This window comes from Mustela putorius, unplaced genomic scaffold (assembly GCF_011764305.1).
Source record: "Mustela putorius furo isolate JIRA1106 unplaced genomic scaffold, ASM1176430v1.1 tig00003972_pilon_pilon_pilon, whole genome shotgun sequence".
Taxonomy (NCBI): Eukaryota; Metazoa; Chordata; class Mammalia; order Carnivora; family Mustelidae; genus Mustela; species Mustela putorius.
The window spans coordinates 2,553,232-2,575,742 of NW_025422115.1; the positions used below are offsets into that span (position 1 = coordinate 2,553,232).

Consider the following 22,511-nt stretch of genomic DNA (forward strand, 5'->3'; position numbering starts at 1 on the left):
GGCTTTAACCCACTGAGGCTTTAACCCAGGCACCCTAAAACTCAGCTTTTTTTGGACACCAGTTATCAAAAAAACCAGATATAAAAAACCTACTATTTTTATAGTAATTAACTATTTTTTTGTATGGAAGTTGATAACATAAAAATGTTGCCGAGCTATAGCATAAGCTAGAAAAATCATGAAGTATAACTGAAGAATTATGACTTTATTGTGTTCTTAACTTCTTCTTTTCTCCTTCTTCCTTTCCTTTCCTTTCCTTTCTTTCCTTTTCTCTTCTCTTCTCTTCTCTCTTCTTCTTTTCCTTTCTTTCTCTCTTTTTTTCCTATCCACCCAGCCAAGATTTATTTTCTGGTTGTGGCTTGGGGAATTTCTAAGCCATATCCTCTAGTACCACGAAGAAGGAAATATTCTTACCAGGCAAACGCAAATTTTTGACACTAGTTGTAGTCATAATATCTTCCATGTACCAAGAATTGTACTTCAATTTTACAAATCACTTTTAAATATCTTTTCTTGTTTGCTTCACACATAACATACCAGAGATAAGCAGGTTGAATCACTGACTTGGTTTTATAGATGCCCAGGGAAATGGCATGATATGCTCAAGCTCACACAGCAAATTAATAGGACTACAATCCAAGGCTTTGATTTCTAAGATCAGTGCTGGAGCACAAGCTAGGTTTTTTCCCCCTTCCTATTTCCTAGCATTCTGGATTTTCTGGCATGAAAGAATGATTAGGTGACTTTCTCCAAATTTCAGTAGCTTTCCAGTGACAGAATGAGGCGCATAATTGACTCTTAACCAAAGCCTAACTTAAAAGTTAGACTCTTAACTCTAACTTTTATAGATTCTTATGTTGGTATAGATACAGCACATGTTAACATCTGGAAGGTGTTACATTGAGGCCAAACTTCCACTGCAAGGGCTTGGATGTCTTTTGAAACACTGAAAGGAATTCTTTTTGGTTTCCTTAATTGATACATTGAGGGTAATAATTATACCAAAAACATGGGATTAAAAGAGTACCCATCATTGTGCCTGTGCTGTATAACAGCCTGTTTGCTGTTACTGTCACTCAACACTCTGGAGTAATCAAGAACAGAGAGAGAAAATTAAACAAAAGGAGTAAATCCCAGCTCCACAAATTCTCTTTTGATCTCTTCTTCCTATTTCTGAGAGGTTATCAGAGTCTTGGCAGACAAAACGTGTAATTCGTAGAAACGTTGCACAACTGATAAATCTCATTAGGCTAGTGAGATTGCTTTCTGCTGCAAGTAACAGAACCTCACTAGAACATGGCTTAATCAAGAAGAGAATGTAGTAGCTCACATAATGGAAAAGAACAGGGGAGAGAGATAAGTGCTCCAATAATCCCCTTAGGAAATCTCTCCCTCTCTCTCTCTCTCTCTCTCTCTCTATCGGCTCCACTTTTCTTTGTGTTGGCCTTAAGTAAGTTCTCTTCAGTTGACAGCAATGATGATGACTACCAGCATCTCAAAGATGGTATCTTACAAGTTTAGCCTTTTTCTCAGTAGTTGCACCAAACATTCCAGGATTAATGCCCAGAGTCTTGATTGGGTCCCTTCAAAAAACAGACAAACAAACAAACAAAAAACACCATTACTTTGATTGGTCAGGGTAGGTCACCAGTCAACCAAAGGAAACAATAGGTGGAGTCAGCCCCAGTGAAATCTTCAGACTGAGAATAGAGAAAGAAGTTGGTGTCCTAAAGGAAAATAGAGGCCCTATTATCTGAAGAGGAATGGATATTGAACAGAGAACTACAGGTATCCATTCGGGTGCTCAACGATATGCTTGAGTATGAGAAAATAAATTATTGTAGTCAAGGGTATTATTTTATGGGAAAAGCAACAAGAGTTACGATGCGAAGGATAGGTGGAAAATCTGATGGATGAATTTGGGTCTCAAATTACCTTCTTCTCTTTAACACTACGTTTCCCCAGAAATGTAATAGAAGTGGATAACGTCTTTTGCATTTTCATTTCCTATGGAAAAAGGTATTGGGGGGGGGAAGATGTATAGGTTATAAAACAAAATTTTGACTTATAAACGATCAGTCTTCTCCAAGGAAATAAATATAGAAATGCTGGTCTGTTCTTTAGATGAGATCATTTTTTTTTTAATTCCCAGGAAACCCCTGTTATTCAAATGGATTTGCCTGTGCTTCATCTGTAAACAGCAGCGCTGGTCCCAACACAACTGTGTTCAGAAGAGGAACCTTGTCTTTGATGTTCTACTCTTCTGTAGGGGCCAATTACTGTTTTCCCAAGCCTGAAGTACATGGCTCTAGGACAGATCCTTCCTTTTTCAAACCACATCCATGTATCTATGTGGGCAAAGTCCATCATTTTCATTCAATTGTCATACCTGGTTTGGGTAGAACTCATTTCTGACTGTCACACATAAAATATTCCCTAAACACGAACTAAATTCCTACAAATCCATCAACAGACTACCCTCGTAAATAAAACCTATCAGCTGATAGTTGCATACCACATTCCTATTTCTTAAGTTCTTGCATGTAAACTATTTCACCAGATCATCACAGGAGCTGTGGAAGGCAGGTGGGGCGGATATGATTATTCTCATACCACAGATGATGAAACTGAGATGGAGGGACCCACTCAAACTGATAATTAATGCAAATCTTCAGATTCCACACCTCAGCTTTTCCCCACTACATCTCAGTATCTGAGATGGGGTGAAGGCAGAAGTGTAGGCTAGAAGCTAGTAAGAAAATTCTGGAATCAAATGACCAATGGTTAGTAGACTGGCTTTGCTGATTGTTAGTTGGGTGTGTGACCTTGAGCAAAGTTCTTCATTGCTTACGCATCTGTATCATTATAATTATTCCAAACCTCATAGGATTCCAGTGATTATTAAATGGCATAATACATGGACAGTGCTTAGCAGAGTTTCCATATATGACCCCAGCTTGAATAAGTTAGTTACTGTTAGAGTTGTCATCATGTATCTTGGTAGTTTTAACCTCCCGATCACAAAGAGAGAATCAGGACCTGAATCATTCATCTGTAGTGTTCTAGGCTTCTGCCTCTGTCTCTGTTAATCGCAACTTGCAGATATGGGTGGAATGGGGGGCGTGAACTGCTGGATGAGCCCCTCACTTTCCTATATTTGTTTTCTTCTTCCTTGTCATCTTCCCCTTCTTCTACTTCCTCTTCCTCTTTCCCCCTACCTCCTCCCCCTCCTCCTCTTCCACCTCCTTCTTCTCTTCTCCTCCTTCTACTTCTATTCAAGTCAAGTAGTGGGAGTGAAGAAAGAACAAAGAAATCTGTAACTGGCTGTGATCAATTAATTGTAAACATCATTGCACTCTGATCAGTCTATACTTGCCTCCTAATTGCTTGATTTATTTTTTATTTTCATTCCAATTGCCCACCACAAAGCCAAGTATATGCTATCTGTACTTTAAAGATTATGAGGTTAGGGACACTTGGGTGGCTCAGTCATTAAGTGTCTGCCTTCAGCTCAGGTCATGATCGCGGGGTCCTGGGATTGATTCCCACATCGGGCTGCCTGCTTGGCAGGAAACCTGCTTTCCCTCTCCCACTCCCTGCTTGTGTCCCTGCGCTCATCGTCTCTCTCTCTGTGTGTGTCAAATAAATAAATAAAATCTTTAAAGAAAAAGGTTATAAGATTAATACTCTTTGCATATTCTAGCAGATAAACGTGAACTCTGCAATATGATTGAACAGTTAAGTTTAGACTTACGTAAAAACAACAACAGCCATTTGAATCTTTCTTCTTAGACTAAGCCCCAAAGAAGGCTGCAAATTCATGAGTATTTAACTCTGTTTTGAGCCTTTCCAATTCGGACTGCATTATAGATTTCCCAGTATTTTTTTTTAAGATTTTATTATTTTTAAGTAATCTCTATACCCCCTGTGGGGCTCAAACTCATGACCCCCAAGATCAAGAGTTACATGCTTCTCAGACTAAGCCACCAGGCAACCCCCCCCATATTAGTTTTATAAAAAACAAACAAAGAAACAAACAAACAAACATCACTTAGTTCCACACCACCCGGATATTGGTTCTTCTGGCATGTCAGATCTCAATCTAATAGTGCAGCCATTTCATTTAAGCAAACCCTCATCAACACGTGATTTGGCCGAGTAAAGGCAAATGAAAAACAGAAAGCACGGTTCTACAGAGGGGCAGGCTTCCTGTTGATCTTGGTTGCCTCTCTTAGCCATTTGGGACTTGGAACAGTATGTCAGAAGTGGAGCCCAGTGGTGGGAAGCAGTAGTGAGGGCAACAAGACCCAATCCCTGCCTAGTGGAGCTTGCAGTCTAATGGTGGGTACAGAGAGTAAATGGAGAGTGAGAAGTGGTGATGGGAGCATGGGGCCTGGGAGCAAGGGTGTGAGGAGCACCTAACTCAGATCTGGGGAGTGATGACCATCTGAGCAGAGGGTGCTAGATGATTGTGAGTGAGCCAGATTGGAGTTCAGTGGGGGTGAGCAGACAGAAGGAGGCGTTGTGTGTGTGTGTGTGGGGGAAGAACACCTAGCTGGTGGCAGAGTGCAGAATTCAAGGAGAAATGTGGCAGGAGAGGGGGCAGAGGAAAGGGTGGGAGCAGAAGGGGGAGGGAGTGTAACCATGGAAACGTCTCACTCTCTTACCCCCAAATCCACAAGACAGGAAATGACCTCCACTGTTTTTTCTCTCTCTTCAGGGGAAGTAGGACTTCCCTTAAAACCCAGGCTTTCTGGGGATTGAAGGAAAATAACAACTTCTAAGCACTTACTATGTACCAGGAAGATTTTTTTTTTTCCCCATTTGATATTGATTTAAATTTACAACAACCCTATGGAGGAGGCTATATTGTTCTACCTATTTTCCAGATGCGGATCTCAAGACAAGGGGAGCGAAGTGGTTTTCTCAAGGTAACCCAGTGGATGAGAGGCAGGGCCAGCATCCTAGTGTGGCTCCAGAGATTTTCCCCTCCACATGAATGCTTGCAGCCATGAGGTGTCCCATGAGCTGACTCAGGAATGCCTTGTAGAGCTTCCAGCACCGTGTCATGGCGTGTGATAGAAAACTTTTCTGACATTAACATGGAGATATAGACTTCCACATTTTTTAGTCTTTAGTCAGGAAGATGCTTTAATAAAATTCACTTACGAAAACAAGGATGTCTTTAAGTTCAGATTATAACAACTATTTCAAATTGTGGTGGTTTATCATGGGAAAACTTCCAGATGCCTCTTAACTTTGCGTTTGCTTTTTCTTTAATGCAGGTAATACAACTAGGTAAGTTCTTGTCCCTTAAAGTAGGTAACATTTCCTGGTTCTCAGGAGGGGACAATGATGCCCTTTCAGTAATGCACTATTGAAATTCAAAGACTAGGTTTTATGATGACTCATCCAAGATTTTGTTTTGTATTTTTGCAAAGCACAATTTCCCTTTTTTTTTTTAAGATTTTATTTATTTATTTGACAGAGATAGACACAGCAAGAGAGGGAGCACAAGCAGGGAAAGGGAGAAGCAGGTTTTCCCGCAGAGCCCAATGAGGGGCTCAATCCCCGGACCCCTGGATCATGACCTGAGCCAAAGGCAGACACTCAATAACTGAGCCACCCAGGCGCCGCTCACAATTTCCCTTTTTCATAGACTGTGTGAAATTCTTTTGTGCCCAAACAAAAATGCAGGCCCCAACCTCACCTGAAATATCTTTTTTAGTGTCTCTCTCTGAAGCCCATGAATTAGAATGCCAGAAGTCCGGTGATCTGCTTTGTTTTGTTTTGTTTTAATTTAATTTTATTATTTTTTAAATTTTTAAAATTTTTATTTATTTATTTTTGAGAGACAGCTCGCTTGTGCATTTACATGGTAGGGGGAGGGGCAGAGAGGTAAGCAGACTCCATGCTGAGCAGGGAGCCTGACCCAGGATTTGATCCCAAGACCCTGGTATCATGACCTGAGCCAAAGGCAGATGCCTAACTGACGGAGCCACCCAGACACCCTAAAAGATTTTATTTTTAAGTAATCTCTACATAGAATATAAGGCTCGAGCTCACAACCCCGAGATCAAGAGTCACACGCTATATGTACTGAGCCAGCAAGGTGCCTCTGTTTCTCCTCCTCCTCCTCCTTTTTCAACGTACTGTGTTCTCTTAGTTGCAGGTGTACTGTGTAGTGACTCAGCAATTCTGTACATTACTCCGTGATCGTCATGATAAATGTGTTCTTTAATCCCCATCTCCTCTTTCCCCCATTCCCACCCACCTTCCCCTGGTAACCATCGGGCTGTTCTCCATAGTTAAGAGTCTGTTTTTAGGCTTTTATCTCTTTTTTTCTTTTTTTCCATTTGTTTCTTAAATTCCATGTATGAGTGAAATGATATGGTATTTGTTTTCTTCTGCAATGTTGTTTTTCATACGTATGCTATAGTGCCAAGTGATGTCCCAGAGACTACACATTTCCAAGAAAAATAAGGTAAAAAGGTGAGATACTGATTCCAAAAGAAAGAGATGCTGGATTTAACCTGTGATAACTTTATCAAAGGAGTTTATTGCTGACCATCACGACAACATCAAAGTTTCCATTGTCTTGTTCATATTTCCAGTGTACTCACAACTTTTGATGAAACTCTGCTTTCCATTGGGAAAAAGAGAAGTCATGATTGTTAAGTGTTTTCAGGTTTGGTAGATGTCTTCCAAGAATACTTGTCAGAGAATCAGATTAAAAAACAAAAACATCGTGTAATATTCATATTACCAGAAAAAATGCTTTGATGAAAAGATATTTTAGCAAGACCTATAATTAGTTCCTGGATTGATCTTTGTGTTGCTTAATGCTCTGTCCCTGTCAAAAAACATTTGTCATATTGGATCAGGTCATTTGATCTCTATATCCCATTTCCTATTTCTTTCCAGGACAAGTGAGCATGAGCAAACACTTTTTAATTATCCTGATCAAGAGGGGGGGACATCTTTTCACTGACCCCACTTGTAATCAACTGTGATCTCCTAGAAGCAGGCGAATTGATTGCTTCTATCCTTCCCAACTAGCCAGAAGAGTGGGTCATACATTATCCTGCCCCTTTGAAAAATCCAACTCCGTGATTGATTTCATGACTGCCTGTGGCAGTAAATTCCTCAGAATGAATTCTACCAGGTGAAGAAGTATTTTCCATAGCTTGCTTTAAATTTCCTTAGCATTAACTATGCTGAGGAGCGCAGTCTCTCTTGGGACAATGTAATAAGGATCTGTCAATTTTACCGGCCAGTACCACTACCTTTAATGCCTAAGTAAATCTCTCTTATTTTCCAGCCCAGATTTAATAATTCTAACTTTTGAAATCTCCTGTCATGAGTGAATCTACCCTGCACTCGGTTTCTTGCCCTGCTCTGGAATCCTGCCATTCCTGCACTACCTTCCTTCAGGTGAGGAAGTAAAAGGTGAAGACAAGAACACAGGCGAATGTGCAGTATTTTCCTCAAAGATACTATTGTTTGTTTGTTTGTTTCTTTCTTTCTTTCTCGATTTCTTGCACACTAAAAGAGAAATCTACCAAAAGCAAAGGAAAATTTCTTGGAAATAATTTTATCTAATTCATCTACTGGGGTGCTTATGTGGCTCAGTTGGTTAAGTTTCCCACTCTTGAACTGAATGTGGGTTGTTTTTTTTTAAAGATTTTATTAATTTATTTGACAGACAGATATCACAAGTAGGCAGAGAGGCAGGCAGAGAGAGAGGGAGGAGGAAGCAGGCTCCCTGCTGAGCAGAGAGTCCAATGAGGGGCTTGATCCCAGGACCCTGAGATCATGACTTGAGCTAAAGGCAGAGGCTTTAACCCACTGAGCCACCCAGGTGCCCCTCAGTGTGGGTCTTGATCTCACCATCATGGGTTTAAGCCCTGCATTGAACTCCAAGCTAGTCATGAAGCCTACTTCTTAAAAAAATAAAAAATAAAATAAAATATCTAATTCATATACTGTGCAGGGTCTCATCTTATAGCCCTCTATGGCTTGAGACTTTTTATCCCACAGGAAATGTCCTAAAGGAGTCCGACACAACTCTTTTCCAGTTTGGATATCTTCTGGGTGCAACAAAGTCTACTTTTTACTAAATAAGATAGACATCATTTTATCAAGTAAATGGACATTTCAGGCATTGGTTACTAATAAAATAAAATTATAAGTAAAGTGACTCTCCAAAGACCACATTTTCTCTAGATTTTTGCTGAGCTATGCCTCATCGTCGCCTGCATCCACAAATAGTATGATTTCTGGTGACTTCTTTTTATTAGTTTTGCAATGTCATTGTCAAGGTGGAATTATTTGATGACTTAAAACTTTTGTAAGATTTTCAAAATGTAGATGAAAAATTATATTTTAATAAAACACATCTTGTCATTTATTTATTGAGATATGTGTGTGGGAAAAACATGATACTTCATGCTTGTTGACTAAATTGGCTTTGAAAGATACTTGCATTGTGGGGGCCCACAATGACCAAAAAAAAAAAAAAGGATCAAATTGGGGTACACAGTGAAGCAGGAATGCCTTTAACTTTGTTTGAATTTTGGTGTTTCTGTCTAAAAGGGAAAACAGAGGAGAGAGGCTCATGCATGTGTGTGTATAGTCAGTGGGTAATGACAAATTAGGAATGCCTCTACAGTGACACACTTTTGGCCTTTTTCTTTTTTTCTTTTCCTTCTTCTTTTTTTTTTTTTTAAGATTTTTATTTATTTATTTGACAGATCACAAGTAGGCAGAGAGGCAGGCAGAGAGAGAAAGGAGGAAGCAGGCTCCCTGCAGAGCAGAGAGCCTGATGTGGGGCTCGATCCAAGGACCCTGAGATCATGACCTGAGCGGAAGGCAGAGGCTTAACCCACGGAACCACCCAGGTGCCCTTGGCCTTTTTCTTATTTGTCTTTCCTCCCTCCCTTCTTCCCTTCCATCCTCTGTGCCTTCCTGTCTTCTCTCTCTTATACTCTCATCAAAGATCATTGAGCACGTAGTACATGCAAATATTGGTGCTAAGCACTGAGCTCCAACGGTAAGCGGTAATTTGTAAGCCGAAGTAAAGCTCACAGACGGGGAACCAAGAGCTTGAGAAACAAGGCAGATGATTAACCGACTGAGTCACCCAGGCACAAATATAAGAATAAATTCTGAAACTTGGTTGGGGGATCAGAGCAGGGTCCCACACCATCATTTTTGACCATAACACCATTTCATGACCAGAAAAAAAAAATGAAAATTGAAGCAGAGGTTGTATGCCAAATTGTTAAACAGCCATAATTCAACCGGATCTACACAGTGGCAGACAAATCCTTTGGACGAAAGCAGACAAACTGTGTATTTGGAAGCACCTTTTCCTTAATGGATATCTAGGACACAACTCTCACCTAGATATATTTTAAAGCAGTTGGCAGAGAATATTTTCAAAAGACTTTGAACAGGGGTGCCTGGGTGGCTCAGTGGGTTAAGCCTCTGCCTTCAGTGCAGATCATGATCCCAGGGTCCTAGGATCAAGCCCCCCATCGGGCTCTCTGCTCAGCAGGGAGAGTGCTTCCCTTCCTCTCTCTCTGCCTGCCTCTCTGCCTACTTGTGATCCCTGTCTATCAAATAAAGAAAAAAAAAAACTTTGAACAGAAATTATATTATGAAAATATCATATTGATTTAGGGAGGAGAGGGATCAAGATAATCCATCTATTAATTCATATTCAGAGGTCAGGCTTTTGTTTTGAGGGACTGTCTCCAACTTCACATGACATCACTTCAACTGGACAGCTATGCTGGTGAAATTCCCCTGGTAGTCCAAGTGCTGGTCAGGCAGGGGCAATGTGGTGTTCACCTGGAACCTAGTTCTTGAAATGCATTTGTTGAACTGAATTAAATGGCAGACGTGGCACCACTAGTGGCATCCGAGGCTACTGAAATACCCAGCTCTAGTGTTCATGGCTGAACCCTGCTATGACTAATCCCTTTCCTGCCTATTTCCTGTTTTAGACAGAAAAATATCCATACCTGGCTAGTCAACTCAAAATAGGAATGATGGCAACAGTAATGCAGTAAAAACCTAGACTCCACACTCACTGTGCGTGAGAGACCATGCTGGGCCCTGTTACTTTCCATGATCCTTACAGCAGCTGGAGGGAAGGTAGGATACTGGTCCCATTTGGATTTCACAACCAAAGAAAGTGAGATTCAGAGAAGAAGGGCTCAAGTCTCAGAGCAAGCATGGGATGGACCCAGAGCTCAAGTTGGTTTTTGTTGTCTGATCTGGATACTGTGCCTTAATCATGATCCAGACTCATCGAACTAGACCTTGAGGCATAAAGGGTCCTAGGGGTACCTGGGTGGCTCAGTTGGTTAAGCTGCCAACCAGATTTCAGCTCAGGTTCATGATCTCAGAGTCCTGGGATCGAGCCCGGAGTTGGGCTTCACACTCAGTGTGGAGTCTGTTTAAGGAATCATTCTCTCTCTCTCTCCATCTGCCCCTACCCTGCTCTCACATACTCGCTCTCAAATAAATATATAAATTTTAAAAGAAAAAAAGTGCATAGGAATTTTTAGAACAGAAGAGGGATTTCCCTGGACATGGAGGACCCCTACATGCATACTGTTAAGAGAAAGAAGCTAGTCTGAAAAGGCTACATGCTGTATGATTCCAACTATATGCCTTCTTGAAAAAGCTTATGTACCCAAAGCAAATCTGGAGTGGGAGATCTCTTCTGGGTACTGGCTCTTTCTTTCTTTCCTCTGTTCTTCCCTTCGTTTTCTCATGACCCCACTAAGCAGTGCTGGGATGGTGAGGCCCTTGAGTAGGGTGGGAGAGAGGGACAAGAAAGACCCTGCTCATTCTGACCCTCTGCCCTCTTCCTGTTCTCCCTTCCACAGGACCGATGGGCTGGACAGTCTTAAAACCTGGCTGTGGCCATTGATTTGGACGACTCCAGCAGACCCACATGTCCTACGTTCAACTTTTCAAACCTACCCTGTTTGTAATTCCTCAGCAGGATTCTGAGCTCTGCTGGACATATTTCAGTTTTACAGATAAACAGAAAGATTTTGCTCCCAAATTTGCCCTTAGTGTGGGGCTTTGTTAATGTGATATGCCTCATATCAGTGAATGCCTACTTTTGAGCCATATGCCCTGAATAAGTTATCCGGTTTCATTGTTTGCTCTTGGTTAAAAAAAAAAAAAAATTCCATATACTCTGACCTCATGACACGTAAACCCTGCCCGTGCAGTTAAAACAGGAAAACTTGTCATCTGATATAATGAAGGCAAATCAGCTGGTAGATGCCCTCAAATGTTTCCGTTTCCACCAGTGTGTGGGCATTGTGGGTAGCCATAGATTATTAATCAGGAATGCGCAGGAGAGGATTTCTTGTTTGTGTGTTTGTTAATTTCCAAAATAAACTCAGTACAAAGAGATAGAGCCACAGTGCATTTATTTTTCATTGTTAGCACATATCATTATGTCATCATGTAAGAATTGCCCAAAGAAATAGAAAAAAAAAATTACCACATGGATTGCTTAATGCCACCCGCCACCCGCCCCCACCCAACAGCCCGCCTGTGGAGTTGTCTGAGAAAGGAAAAAACATGAGCATTAGTCAGCCCTCGGGGTGAGGAGGCTTCTTACCGTGAGCCGGTGCCAGGTTAGTCTGGGAGTCTGCAGAGCAGGCTTTGGCAGGCCACCAGAGAGAGGGCATTTCATAATCTAGGACTCACCCCCGAGCGTTCTGAGCCAGCAAAACACTAATGGGAATCCAGGGTGAGAGGAAAGTGAGGGAATTTATTCTGTGGATCAAAACGCTCCACACTTAAAGACGTTGTCTCTCTAGCTTTGATTTCTTTTTATTTTAGCTGCTGCACATTCCGCCCCCCCCCCCGATTATATAATGTATCAAATTGTTTTGTCTTTGGATCCCTTGAATGCACTATTACACAGAATCATCCCTAAAGAGCACTGACTGTTTGGGAAGAAGTTGTGGGAAAGATGGTGGTTTTGTAATAAGATATAAAAAAAATAATGAACAGTTATTGAGCACTTACTTTTACCAAGTGGTGTGCCAAAATGTGTATGGGATATTTCAGTAATTTTCAGAACTCTAGAATCTGGGTACTGTTACCAAGCCTAATTGTAGCTGGGAAAACAAGCATGCCCGAAGTCACAAAGCGAGTATGTAGCCAAGGCAAAAAGTAAATCCTTGTAGCTTGATCAAGTTTATGTTCTTATGGTTGACACTGTTTCCCTGCAGATGGTGGTAGCTCTTGTCTTGGTGTCTACCAGGAGCGGCTGGCGGGGTCTGGGTTTCCGTCTTTGCTAAGTACCTATTCTGCTAACTAATATGTACTTTAAAACTACTGATAACAAAAACAAAACAAAAAACCGCACTGAGTTGGAAGATAGGTTGGCAGTTTCTTACAAAACTAAATATATTATTACCATATGATCTAGTAATCACATTCCTTGGTGGTTCGAGTTCCATCTGAGTTGAAGATTTCTGTCTACAGGGAAACCTACACGTTCTGAGTGTTTCTAGGAGCTTTATTCCTACTTAGGAAGACGGCATAATACCAATCAAGATGTGCATCAGTGGGTGATTGGATAAACTGTTGTATATCAACAATACAATACTATGCATCAGTAAAAAATGAGCACTTAAGCCATGAATGGACATGGAGGACCCTTACATGCATACTGTTAAGAGAAAGAAGCTAGTCTTAAAAGGCTACATGCTGTATGATTCCAAGTACATGCCTTCTGGAAAAAGCAAAAGGATGGAGCAGCAAAAACATCAGACATTGCCAGAGGTTTTGTAGAGGAGGGAGGGATGAATAGGTAGAACACAGAGGATTTTTTTAAAAATATTTTTTATTTATATACTTGACAGAGAGACAGTGAGAGAGGGAAGACAAGCAAGGGGAGTGGGAGAGGAAGAAGCAGGACTTCCACCGAACAGGGAGCCTGATTTGATGCTCCATCCCAGGACCCTGGGATCATGACCTGAGATGAAGGCAGACACTTAATGACTGAGCCACCCAGGTGCCCTGAACACAGAGGATTTATAGGGCAGTGAAACTATTCTATCTAATACCATGGTGGTAGATAAATGTCATTATACATTTGCCAAAACCCAAAGAATGTACAACAACACGAAGAGTGAACCTAATGTAAACTGTGAATTGTGGCTAATAATAATGTATCAGTATTGGCTCATCAAGTCTAACTAATATACTACATTAAAGCAAAATATTAATAATAGGGAGGAAAGGTGGAGAGGAGTGTAAGGTAATATAGGACCATTTTAAACTTTCCACTCAATTTTTTCTTTTTTTTTTTTTTTGTAAGATTTATTCATTTAATTTTAGAAAGAGACAGAGAGAGCAAGAACATGAGTGGAGGGAGGGGCAGAAGGAGAGGGAGGAGAGAATCTCAGGTTGACTCCCCTTCTGAGCACAGAGTCCAATTGGGGGATGGGGGGCTCAATCCCAGGGCACTGAGATTATGACCTGAGCATCCAAAGTCAGATGCTTAAGTGGTTGAGCCATCCAGGTGCCCCTCTATTAAATTTTTCTATAAATCTAAATTGCTCTGAGAGAGTCTATTAATTAAAAACAAAAAAAAGAGCATGGTAGTTTGGGTGGGATGGTCTGGAAAATAGGACTGAAGGAAGATTTTTCACCCTTTTTTACCTTTTGCATGTCTTGATTACTTATTTAAAACAAATTAAAAATTGGAAGCCAGTAAAGGAGAGAATTATCAACTTGGGTATGATCCCAAGACTATGGCATCAAATTTGGCCCATTTCTAGTGGTAGGATCTTGGTCTCTGATATATATATATATATATATATATATATATATATATATATATATATTTTTTTTTTTTTTTTTTTTTTTTTTTTAAAGAGAGAGAGAGTGGAGGGGGAAGAAGCAGGTAGGAGGGGCAGAGGGAGAGAGAAACTTAAGCAGGCTTCATGCTCTTCGTGGAGCCTGACATAGGGCTCAATCCATGACCCTGAGATCATGACCTGAGTTAAAATCAAGTGTCAGAGGCTTAATCGACTGAGCCATGCAGGTGCCCCACTGGTCTCCTGTATTCTTGATGTTTTAGAAATGCCATGGTTAGGCATGACCCACTTAGCTAGAGGGTAGCTGAGGTGAAGTCCAAGGGCACTAGCCTGGAGGTTGCTATAGGTCTTCATGCTGCCCTTTCAGACCCTTCCCAGTTTCACACACTTCCGTCTGTTCCTTAGATATTCAGTGGAAAGCTCACTGTGGTGAGCTAGTTTGCAATCTGAGATTGCTGAGGTGACACAATGCTTGGGAAAAGGGGAAGGAAAAAAGGAAAGAGGGAAAAAGAATGAAGACATAGAGGACAAGAAACAAAGGAAGGAAGGAAGGGAAGGTAGGAGGGAAAATGTAATTTTGATGGGCCGGTCAGAAGGCCAGTAGAGCTACCCATCAAAGGTCTGGTCTTGGCAGATGATTCTGGAGACTGCAAGAAGGGTGCCTTCAGATCTTCTAGCGAAGAATAGGGCTGGAATTGTTCCTGATTCCTCTCTCCTTCAAACCTTGGAAGGAACACTGAACCAAAGAGGGGACTAGCTCATGTCTGCCGCCATTTTCTGCATCCTCACCACCAGGCCTGGTAGATGCCATTAATCACAGGATGTGTCCATCTGTGTGCCTGTCATTTGAGCTGCTCCCTATGGTCAGAAAAGCAGATGACGGGCAAATTCCAGACACTTGGCTATGTGGGTCTTCTGTGGTGACTGGGTAGAGAAGTTATTTCTTCTTGCCTACATTTTAATTTTCGCTAAATCTAATTTATGCTTACAGAATGAGGCAGTTATGTTTAGAGAGAATGGAGTGAACCAAATTCCATTTGGCTTTTGTGCTGAACTGAAGACATTAGAGGTTTTAAATATCACTGGGCAGTTGATAGAGTGGGAACACACACACACACACACACACACACACACAGCAAATCTGATACCATGAGTCAGCAATAGGGTCTATCTGAACAAACAGGTTTTCTTTTTTATTATTATTAGGTTATCAAACTGGTTTTCTCATCATTCAAAGAATGTATGGTTTTATATGTGGAAATATTTTACACATCTAGTACAAGCATTTTATTTAGTAGTGTTATATGTAAATGGTCTAAAATTCGAAATTTCTAGTTCTTGCCAACGGCCCTGGCCTCCAGGGAGATTATATTTATGAACTCTGATGTACAAGAGAATCTCCAAAGTTATGAAATATTATTTAACATGTATATATATTCCACATATATATAGACATACCACCCCTGAGAAACCAAATCAAACTTAGTTATTGGCTTAATGTGAAGGTCCTAGAGAACCAGGACTGATGGCTCCTTCCCAGGCAGAACAAATCTTCCCGGAACTGCCAGGGTCTCTGCAGGTACTGGAGGCTACCAGCTGCAGGGTCCCTTTGTGTTCCTTCAACATGAATCTTCAAATGGCACCTTAGTCTATCCTTATATACGAACTCCAGAAAGGTTTGATCTTATATGTAGAAGTGAATTTATAATACCAGGAAGTAAACAGTATATTCCAATTCTGTATCTATATTCTCCTTCAGCTCTGAAGATTCGTCTACAAATCAATGAAACATATTCCCTGAGTCTCATGTCATCTGTTTCTTCAACAGTAGAGGTAGGCTTGGGTTGTCTACCCCAACCCACTCTGGCTGGGGGTTCTCACCCTAAGCCGGTGGGAGGAATTCATGAGAGGGCAAGGTATTGAGTTATGGTCATGGGACAAAGAGAGATAACTGGGCACTGATCTCGGCTTGGATTCCTTCATGCTATCCTCTACCAACTTAGCCTCTAGATCCAGGCATGAAGAACCACCAGGTGGAACTCCTAAAGAATGAATTTCTTTCCAAAGTGAGTCCTTCACCCACTTCCACGGGGTCTCTGAATGGGACAACCTCCAACCACCACCTGTTTACTGAAGGTCTGCTTTGGTTTGGCCAAAATGTCTATGTCTACACTATGCCTAATGTCTACAACCATATTATTATTTCTGCACCACAGATGAAGCTTCTAATACTTTGAGAGGTTACACTATCATCTGCAACAGCACGATGATGCTTTATACTGATTGAGGACTAACTCCTTTCCAGAAATGTGGAAAACATGAGCCCTCAAACAAGTTTGTAAATTAAAGACTATTAATATCCCCACATTACAGATGAAGAAACAGAGGCTCAGAGAATAGTTGGATGTGCCCAAGATCATAGAATGCATCACACAGAGGTATAAGAACCTTACTCCAAAGGCTTTCACCTTCATTGCTAGAATTTCTGGCAATGTGGAGGAGTAGAAATGAACTAAAAATTGATGGCAAGTTTACACAGATATTTCATTAAAATGAGACAAGTCAGGATAAAGGAAAAGAATGATAAAATCTTCTGACTGGGAGCTTCACATTTTTAAATTTGGAAAAACTAAAAATTGTGGGTGCTTCAGTTTCATTGGCCCAGGAGTATTTTTTTTTTTAATTCTTTTTAAAAAACTATTTTCCCCGACTTAAAACAACTTTAACACTTGTGGAAGTAGAGATTGGACAGTAAAAGAGATGGCAGTTCCTGGGGCATTACAGTGATTGATTTTTTTCTTAAGACTATGACTCGTGCATTGTTTCTTAATAATGTTCAGGATATAAAAATCATTTGCATAAACAGTAACTTGGGAAGGTCAGGAATATATGTAAAGGTGAAAGGAGAGGTGAATACGTTCATGGATCTGAAGGGCACCACAGAGGTATAATGTGATAAAATGGGATGGTATCCACTGAGGTTAAGAGGGAGACTTCTTAATTTGATCAGGTATTAGCAGGTACAGCTTCTTAAAGTTACGACCTCCTCTCATTTGGTATTAAACCCATGTAGTTCATCTGACCTAGAGAGGAGGGGATAACAACAATGAAAATAAATAACATAATAATAATAAATAAATAATTCAAAAGAGTAAAAGGGAAGGACACTTTTCTTTCTTTTGAGAAAAGAAAGATGTGTGAGAATAAAGCGTATTTAAGAAGATGTAAAAAACTCCTATTTTATTTTATTTTAGCCATTGAGACCAATAAAAACATCCTAAGGAAGGCTAAATGCCTTTCATGGACTTTCATTTGTCCACTTAGAGTATAACATGGTCAAGCACAAGATGGGCTTCAGGAGAGATGCGGTTGCATATGGCGCCATTCAGAACAAAAAGGGCATTAGCCTGCTTAAGTTTCCAGGACCTGTATCAATCCTTCTGTTTCCAGTGTCTCCATTTCTGCCCCCTCCCCACTGCCAGCACTCACATGTGTGTGCACAAGCATCACAGGAGGGAGGGAAGTTTATTCTCCATAAACAATTCGCTCTTTGGCCACTCTTTGAGTGTGCCAACCAGGTTGCCAATTCTGTTGTAGACACCTGTCCATTTGGAACAGGAATGAAAACAGCCACTCATTTCCTAGAAACCATCAAACACCCTGTCAGCGAACAACAGCTCTGCGTTAACTGCAATCTGGGCAAGACATGAATGGGTCATATTGATAGCCAATTACCAATCCTCCAAGCCATTCCGTTTTCCTCAGATTGATGAAAATTTCTAATTCCTTTGCTATGATACAATTTGAGGAGGATCATCTTCTAATCACAGCGATAAGCTGCTGAAACTTTAATTTGGGTTATGTAATTGGGTCTTTAAAACGGTTTTAACCACACCTTGCTACCAAGAATCCAAGGTCAATCCATATTTTAAGGTGGCTTTCTGAGTGACATCTCCATTGTTCAAATAACAAGGAAATGGTTTCCAACCACATTGCTATTGGATTCTGGAAAACTTCAATAATTTCAAATAGAAGCAAGTATGTTTGTGTGTGTGTGTGTGTGTGTGTGTGTGTGTGTGTTTTGGGGGCTCTTTAGCTTTTCACCTGTTTTTTTTGTAAGACTCTGGCCCGGTCTTTCTAAGGATGGCATCCTCAATGAAACTTGGATGAAAAATAGTTTAGGTTAGTGGCACTCACCACTTTCAGATGAAATGTCCCCATCAAAGCAAACTTTCTGAGAAGCCTGGGTTCCATGTTTAGGAGTTCCTGCCTGGAGGAGACTGGAGACTAATGTGGGCTTAATGTTGTTGTGAGCCAGGAGGCTGAGCAGAGTAACAATACGAGTCTGTTGGACATGTCTTCTGGGTTGTCACGTTCAATTTGCACATGACCTCCTGGCCAAAAAATGGGAAAGAAGTGGTAGAATGTGGGACTGAAAGCTCATATTATTGCTTTGACAGCTTCACTCATCTAGAAGTAATGCAAAATGCAATTTATATTTATACACTCTGACCTCCTGCGCAGAGAGGGAGAGTATCTAATGATGGGCGGAGGTAGGGGAGGAAGAAACAGATCTCAATACAGCTGGAATTTGTCTACATTTTTGCTTTTCAACCATTCAATTACAGTCAAAAGATAAATGAAACACGAACAGGGCACTGGTGAGGTAGTGACACAATTATTTTATAGTGACTGGGTTCTGGCTTTGAGTCTTGGCAAAGGGGGCTGCAACACGCCTTATTTCACTGGAGACAGATAATCTGCCTGTTCCCACCGGACAGAGGCCCTCTGCTTGGGGGTGCATCATTATGTCCATCAGAGAGGAAAAAAGACACCAGAGAGTCAGTGACACTCCAGATCTGCATTTGGAAATTCTTGAGAGGGGCTGACACGTTAATCCTATTAACCAAGATAAATCAAGTCAGGCCTGGTGGTAACTGGAGCATTATTCACTTTCGAGTGGAAATAGGCAGTGGGCAGAAAGCACCATTTTCTTTTGTGCATCGGGAAATTTACTGGCTTTTACATGCCCCCAAATAGCTTCATTCTGAATAGAGCCTATGAGCTAACTGGGGAGAATGGGCCTGTAATTGTCAGAATCCTCAAATATGTCCTCAGTGTTTCTGAACAGGGTTTGAAATGAATACTGTGTATAGGGTTTATAGCCTCACAGTTTGAACAGAAGTAGGACACACGGGGGAAAGGATTTTGACTTTGTCCGGAGATTAAAAGGGACAGCAATAATCACCTTCATAAAAGTGGCAGTACCCACACAACCCAAGGCCAACTACAGATGCCCAACGACAATGGGGACCATCCTGGGGACCCACACATCAAGCTTGAGAAATAAAACAAAAAGAGAAGCTGGGCATGGCAATCAACAGCACAGGGGAGTCTTTCCAAAACGACTGCTCCAACCCAAATGCATTTTCTGTCTTCTTACTATTTTTCTTTTCTTTTTTTTTTTCTCTTGGGGAAGGGCGATTAAAAGCTTCTATTTCTGAAGTTTGCCCAGATATATGAAACTTCTCCCCACCAGATCTCACCAGCGCCTGTGGGGCAGAAGACAGAAATGCATTTGTTTTTTCTTAACTACACAGAATAGACTTTTCATGTGGAGGAATCCCCAGTAGCCCCTAGTCTCAAATCAAGTGTTTGTATTTTCCTGACTCTTATCAGAGTTTAGGATACAAACTCTTCCTTCTCCCCACCCCTCCCCCACCCTGCAAAGAAAAGGAATTTTTCTGCAGAACAGCTCGCCATTTTCTGCAGGTTTCCTTGAGGGGCTAGAATGTGGTTTGGGTTTTTCAAGTACTGTTTTGAAGGTATTATTACTAGCTTCCGGGTGTAGCAAGAAATTAACCGGAGAGTGTGTGAATTGGGACAGGGGTGGGCACCGGAAGTCGGGAATCTGTCTGCCAGGCTTGAGTCCGGTGACATCTCTCTTGGAAAGGCCCTTGAGAAGGTCAGGGCGACGGGCCTAGGGAGCAACATAAGGGTAGGCTGTTTCTGCTTTACAGCTGAATGAGAATAACTTCACAGCCACCTCCTCATTCAGGCGGGACCTGGATCTAGAGTTCTGGGGCTGGATATGTGGATGTGGGGCCTCAGGGGTCAGGCAGGGGACACTCACACCATCTCCATGACTGGCTACCCTACTTCCTTCTTTCAACAAATACACCAACGACAAAATAAGGCAGCAAGAAGATAGTTGCAGGGATTCTGGTTTGGGTCCTCTTTCCCAGCCCTCTCACCCGTGCCTGCCTTCCTAATCCTCCTCCCCAACCCGGCGACATCTGTCACGGATAGTGAAGGATACCTGAAAAATATTCTATTCCATGTCTCCCATCGGCGACCTAAGGGGATTCCAAGGTGACCTCTCTGGGTGGATGGGTGTGTGTGGGGAGAGGGGGTCCTTCTCAATACAGAACGGTGGCTGCTGGAGACGGGGTGCCAGGCCACCGCGGACCACGGACCACGGGGGAAATTGCGAAGCCAGAGTTTGCTTTCAGGGGCGCTCACCCCTGCGGGGAAGATCGAGCAGGCGGCCCCAGGGACACCCGGGCCCCCCGCCCTTTCGCGCTCCCCATCCCCGGCGAGGTTACATCGCGCAGGCTGTGGGAACCCTTCACCTTCACACATCGGATAGAAAAATCTCGAATACATACGAAAATAACTACAGGATGGGTCTAATTAAGGAAAGGGTTAGGATCAATTAAATAAACAGCCCGGTGAAAAGCTCCCAGGATGCTGGCCGAGGTGACCTCCGTATCATTCTATTTGTCCCCATCCCGTTCTGTTCCTGGGGATCACCGCCCCCCACACCCCTTTAAAAAAAAAAAAGAAGGAAGAAGAAGAAACGAAAAGCGCAAACAGGTTCTTCTCATTTTGTGGAACACGTCTCAGCTGCACGTGTATGCACCGCCTCAGAAGCCCAGAACTTTCTCCGGGATCTGGGCCCAGGGGACCGGAGGGGGGCGGAGGGGCGCTCCGGGGCGGGCACCGCCTCCCCCACCCCCCCAGCCGGGATCTCGGGAGCCCCGGGCCGGCCCCGCAGGAGTTAAAGCCCGAGGCAGACAAAAGGGAGGCCGCCGCGGCTCCTTTCCTCCGCTATCAGTTGAAAATAGAACCGCTGCCCTCTGGACTCTACCTCCCGCCAGAAAGGGCATTTTATTACAGGTTATGACAAGTTGCCGAGAGACACGGAGAACTCAATAAGAAGGAGCGGCGAGCGGAATCACAAATGCTCGAGATGTTTGGAAGACAGAGCGAAGATGACTTCAAATGATAGGTGTGAGCAGGACTCGAGATGGAATGTGTGGGCTCGGCCTGGGTGGGGGCCGCGGCGCGTGGGTGCGCAGGGGGCCGGGGGGGGGGGGGCGGGCGCCGCCGGCCCCGCCCGAGAGTCCCCCCTACCCGCCCCCGACCCGACCCTCGCTCCAGGAGCCCCGCCGCGGCCTGCGATCGCCCCCGAAAATTCACGCCGCCCCCCTCCGCCCAAATTTGTGTTTTAGGTTATACGCAGGAAATCTGCATTTCCCTGTCTCCGGGACACTGTTGCTTCGGGGACCTCTGCGACAATAGGGATGTTCATCCCACAATCTGCGATGTGCCCCATGCACACTCGCGTTAGATTTTCTTTGAGTTGTTCTGGTTTGCCTCTGAGTTTACATCCTGTCGCCTAGTTAAAACCGAAGAAAAATGCGATCAAGCCGACTTCTCTTTTCTCCGAGGTGGGAGATGCGTCTTTGGGGGTTTCTGCTAAGTCAGTACCACAGCCGAAGCGGGGGCTCAGAGTCCCTCCCGAGGAGCTCAGTTTGCAGGGTGGGGAACGTGTCCTCCTTCTCCTTCTCCCTGGCAGCTTTTCAAAAGCTTTTCATCACCCATCGCCAGTGGAAAATAGTTCTGTCTTTGTGAGCGCTCAGACCTGCAGAGCCTTGTCTGCCCTCAACTCAAAGTGGGACAGGGGACCCCAAACGGGACACAAAGCCAGCGCCCCAACTGGAAGTGAGCTGGCAAGTTTCAGGTTGGTCTTCAGATGCCCGCTGAGTTGGGGGCAGGGAGGGTAGTTATCTGAAGTCCGGGAAGAAAAGGTTGGGGGGGGGAACGTTATATCCCCACAAGTGTGATATGTTTATCCAAATTCCATTCCCATCTCTCAAATCTAGAGAAGAGGCGGTTTGTAGTTTCAAAAGGAAGCCTCGGTGTAATATTCGTTTCTTTGAAGGTCTTGAGCTTCATCAAAGTCAGAAAACTGGAAACTTTCTATCAGCAATACTTAGCACACTGCGGCAAAAATGCTTAAAAACAAGAACAAAATCCCCAACCCCTACAGATCCTTCTTTGCCTCCTCCCCACTCCTGGTGAAAAATATTTGCAAATAAAATATGAACCTCTGTCCTTGAGGAGGACGAGAGAAGAGCTAAACTGCAGATAGGTAACAAGTGTCCATCAGTGTTTCCCACACTGGAAAGAGGGCTGGGTCCTTGAGGGGTGTTTGAAAAATGGCTCCAGTGCTTGCCTGATGATTGAAGCAGATAAAAGGTAACAACCCCACAAAGTTGTAAGGAGTGGTTTTTAAAGAGGCAGTTTCTTGGAGTGATGATCTCGGCAGACCTTACCCCTCCCCCGCACCCTGCAACA

General features: G+C 42.8%; 1 long non-coding RNA gene across 5 annotated transcripts in view; it reads left to right on the plus strand.

Moving 5' to 3' along the window:
- Positions 1-11,442, plus strand: part of LOC101679792 — a 39,216-nt gene extending 27,774 nt beyond the window's left edge. For 3 of the 5 annotated variants that reach the window (XR_006603887.1, XR_006603886.1, XR_199993.3), the window contains 2 exons: positions 7,322-7,434; positions 10,902-11,442. This is a non-coding gene — a long non-coding RNA (uncharacterized LOC101679792). Of the gene's footprint in view, positions 1-7,321; positions 7,435-8,753; positions 8,819-10,901 lie in introns of those variants that run through there. The other 2 variants (XR_006603888.1, XR_006603889.1) reach the window with 1 other exon arrangement.
- The last annotated feature ends 11,069 nt before the right edge of the window (positions 11,443-22,511 follow it).